At 35.0% G+C, this 4,801-nt stretch overlaps 1 long non-coding RNA gene across 1 annotated transcript; it reads right to left on the reverse strand.

The window, feature by feature from the left end:
- Positions 1–2,508: 2,508 nt before the first annotated feature.
- On the reverse strand, positions 2,509–4,321 carry LOC135110744 (uncharacterized). Its single transcript, XR_010273398.1, has 2 exons — positions 4,269–4,321; positions 2,509–2,827 (listed from the first exon to the last, which is right to left on the reverse strand). It is a non-coding gene; the product is annotated as an uncharacterized LOC135110744 (long non-coding RNA).
- Positions 4,322–4,801: the final 480 nt, after the last annotated feature.

Raw genomic sequence — 4,801 nt, forward strand, 5'->3', positions numbered from 1 at the left:
AATGTTTCAATGGGTACAGATAAAATGAGAGTGCTTGGGTTTAGTTATGTCTTGTTCTAGGTACAAGAAGAATTTAAGAGACTGTATCACATGAGCAAAGCGATTTGTAATGGGTAAGCATAAAAACATGAATACCCTTGAGAAAAAAAAAAAAAGAATATATATATATATATATATATATATATATATATATATATATATATATATATATATATATATATATATATATATATATATATATATATATATATATATATATATATATATATATATATATATATATATATATATATATATATATATATATATATATATATATATATATATATATATATATATATATATATATATATATATATATATATATATATATATATATATATATATATATATATATATATATATATATATATATATATATATATATATATATACGAGTATATATATATTTACACATCTCCAAAAAATCAAAAAACTAACAAACATGCTTTATGTAAAGAAGTAAAAAAAAAAAAAAAGAATATAATGTTTTATTGCTATGGAAATCCATGTTATGGTGTTAATTGATGCAATAAAAGAAATCACTAATATGACTGAGGTAAGTGCCTTCTGGATGAGGTAAGAATAAGGTTGTCTTTACAGGTGAGGCTCAAAATACCCTGTTGTGTTTTGAGACAGAAAGGGAAACTTTGACAAAGGTAACAGGTGTCAGACGCAAGTTCGGAGGATCAAAGCCAGTGGGTATGAAACTTCCCTGGGAGTAATTACCGTCTCGGGGGGTGTATACTGTCCTCTTTAATACCTATGGATCAACTGAGCCCATCGTCTCTGTTTTGCGTCGGCGGTTAAAAAGACCCTGGAAACTTCTTATGTGAGTGGTGTCAGTTGCATGAAGGAAGCCAGAACTTGCTGTAAGAGAGCGACTCCATGTGTCAAGGGATGGGATCGAATATCAAAAGATGCCAGGAAAGTACCCAATGACATGAGCTATACATTCCTTATTTTGTTGGATTCGGAATCTCCACCTTAGTGAACGATGTTTTAGAACCTTGTCTTTTATACTGAGTTGTATCTCCTTGTCTTCTTGGTAAAATCGAGTCTGGAGAACTCTTCTCCTGGTGTAGTAATAAGAAATTCTACAATTCTTTAATATATTATGATAGTAATTCACAGGTAGTAGTTGAACCGAATGGCAAAGTGGTAGACCACTAAAGGAAGTGGCAACCACCAGCCAACAAGAGCTTAGGTCACTGTGGGTCGTGGGCTCATGGCTGAGTAGCCCAGCGAAAGCTGTACGGGTTTCAGAGATCGTATTATATCGTTTATTGGAAATAACTCTCTTACAAACTGATTAAGTGGGACATTAGAGTGTCTCAAACAAGATATGTCAAAGTATGTACTTAGTTCATCAGTTTGTTAAAGTTATTCCCAGAAAACGATGGAACACGGCCTCTGAAATCCACCAGTTACTAAATGTTGCCATCCACAAGCTGCAGTGGAGATGAAATGTCCGATATACGAGAGCTTTGCTTTGGTTGCGTCACGTACACAAATGTATGGCAGGGAATTATATTTGAATGAGGACTGACGAAAATAGAGTGATTTATTGAAAGTAAAAGACTGAGAAATGTAAGTCCTTATCTCGTTCATTCGTACACTTAAGGAACATTATCAGAATTCATTGTGATCAATGAAAACAAAAACAGACTCATTCTTCAGGTTCCCAGAGTGCAGTATTAAAAAAAAGCTTTAAAAGATTACACAAATTTATAGATAAAGATTATTGGAGGAAATAAGAAGGTACATTTCTTACAGAGACTGTCAAGTGTAAACATCTTGTAGCTTCTATTTTCTTGGGATCTTAAGTTCTTACCTCATGCAGAAGGCACTTACCTCAGTCATATTAGTGATTTTTTTTATTGCATCAATTAACACCATAACATGGATTTCCATAACAATAAAACATTGTTTTTTTTTGTTTTTTTTTTACTTCTTTACATAAAGCATGTTTATTAGTCTTTACATTTTTTTTGGAGATGAGTAAATATTAATATTATATATATATATATATATATATATATATATATATATATATATATATATATATATATATATATATATATATATATATATATATATATATATATATATATATATATATATATATATATATATATATATATATATATATATATATATATATATATATATATATATATATATATATATATATATATATATATATATATATATATATATATATATATATATATTATCACAAGAGTATTCATGTTTTTATGCCTACCGATTACAAATAACTTTGCCTTAACGCTTCTACTACTAGACAAATATTTTTGTCTAGTTCCGATACCACCACCAACACAACAAGCAAGATATAAGACAATGAAAAGACAATGAAAAGTAGTAATAGCAGTAGTTGTTCTGTTGTTTTTGTTCCGGTACCACCACCAACACAACAAGCAAGATATAAGACAATGAAAAATGCACTGTAAGGTAAAATTTTACTTCTCGATTTAACGACAAAACAAAATATTCCAATAGTCATTTCTTAAAAGCGTACAACAATAAGCACGCAACACTTTCGTCTTGGATGCATCGCTGTCAGTTCAGGTACGTGGGGCCCTCCATCTCAGCGTCCGTAGCCACCGCCATGGCCGCCACCATATCCACCATACCCGCCCCCATATCCAGCGTAGCCGTAACCATGTCCGCCGCCATAGCCGCCATAACTACGGTATCCCGGCTCTGGCGTGGCGCTGGCCAGTGCGGCGACCACCAACACCAACACACTGAGTATTTTAAAAACCTGCAACATACCAACAAAACACAGTGAGTACTGCAAACACCTGCAACACACCATGACAACACACCGATTACTGGAACCGCCTGCAACAGGAGAAGGCAATAAACAGCTGCAGAAACGATCATTACTCAAAGTGAAGTCTCAAACATTGAATGAGGGGTTGCTGTGAACTTATCGATAACCCAGCTATGACCTTACTGAACGTTTCCCTTTGTGTCTCACAACACAAGGAGGCAGTCACAGTCTGGCCTCTAAAGACAACCCTCTTCCTTCACACCAAACTACGTGCACCTAATTACATGTACACCCATAACTCAAAATTCTAATTCAGATATGGCGGCTCCAACATCAATCTAGGACACCTCATCTGAGGAGGAGACCACAAATGTCCGCAGTTGAGACTACTCTTTTGGTATCGACTGTGTCTTGACACCCTCTCAACTTTTTCTCATTAACTTCTGCAACATTTGTGGTCTTACATCTTTCAGTCTTTCATATTTTCAGTCTTTAAATATTTTCAGTCTTTAAAACGCGAACTCTCTTGTACTAAACCTCATCCTCTTTTCCTCAATGAAACATAGATGTCTGAGGCAACTGACAGTAGCCCCTTCTCTGTTCCCTTCTACTTTGTCTTTCCTCATTTTCTGTCCAAAAACAGGATGTTCCGTCTATGAGCGCAATGAACTAACCTGTTCTCATGCCCACGCTCTTAAATTTACGAATTTTCCACCGTCTGGACACGATTACGAAGTCACTCTCAAACAAAATTTATCTGTGCTGTATACTCCTCACCTAACTCCTCTGACAATAAAAAAATTCTTTGATTACTTAACTTTCAATGTGGAGCACATCCTGACTCTTCCCTTTTGCAGAGATCTCTCTTCTTGGAGACTTTAGTATTCACCACAAGCTTTCGATTTCTTTCCCTTTTTTTATACAAAAATTTTGTTGCCCTTGGCCAGTGACCATCTTACATATAAAAATATATAAATATATAAATAAATAAATAAAATCACACAGTCGCCCGCGTGCGGCAAGAGAGCGTGGTAGCAAAAGTAAGGTGTTGAATTGTGACATGTCATCTGACATGCACAGGAATCGACATTTGAGATTCTTCTAATTAGCAATACCAACTACCAATGATCAAAGGACGTCACAGCCAGCTGACACGATGATGCCATTAGTGAAAGTGCAAAATAAAATGAAGAACTGTCACTCATTAAGAAATTCCTTAATAAGTGATGAATGGAGTGACTAATACACGAATATCATCACATTCATCCATCTATACTAATGAAGAAAAGCATTCGGTGAAGAAAATGGTGAGCCTCATCACTTCAACCTAAAATGAAGTCACTCAGTCACTCAGTGTTCACACTGAGTGACGAGACTCATGCATAATAAAACAACAATAGTGAAGGGGATGCTGCGTGATGGGACTCACGGATTTGAACATGTTGCTATTGCTTCGTCGAGTCGCTCTCTTCCAGTGATGCCGAAGTTCTCCCTCACCCGCCTTATATACTCCTGGCAGCCATTACCGCTGTGTCCCACTCCCATACACACGGTTGGTCAACACACTGTGCAACTCTCTTGCGCAGAGCTGGAAATTTTGACGTTCGTGTTACGATACGCTTGCACCACTGCCATTACTGTCATTGCTATACTAATGTTTGTGATGATGAGAAAAAATATGTAAAATAACTCGCTACTGCTGCAGTGCTATCAATAGTAGTCACGTATTTATTTATTTCTACGTCATATATTTTCTCGTAATTTCTTATATCTTCTTAATCAAGTTGTCTTTTTTTTTTTTGTGAGGGGGTTGAAGTTTCTAAATTTTATTCTAATGTTTCCCATAACGGTTACATGATCATTGGAGTAATCTGTCCTATCACAACCTCTTATTAGTATCTCTCCAGTTCGTCCTCTGGATCTTCCAGAGCAGAGCTAGTTCTCTCACTTTCTCTATACTAA

The sequence above is a fragment of the Scylla paramamosain genome, chromosome 20, assembly GCF_035594125.1.
Source record: "Scylla paramamosain isolate STU-SP2022 chromosome 20, ASM3559412v1, whole genome shotgun sequence".
Classification (NCBI taxonomy): Eukaryota; Metazoa; Arthropoda; class Malacostraca; order Decapoda; family Portunidae; genus Scylla; species Scylla paramamosain.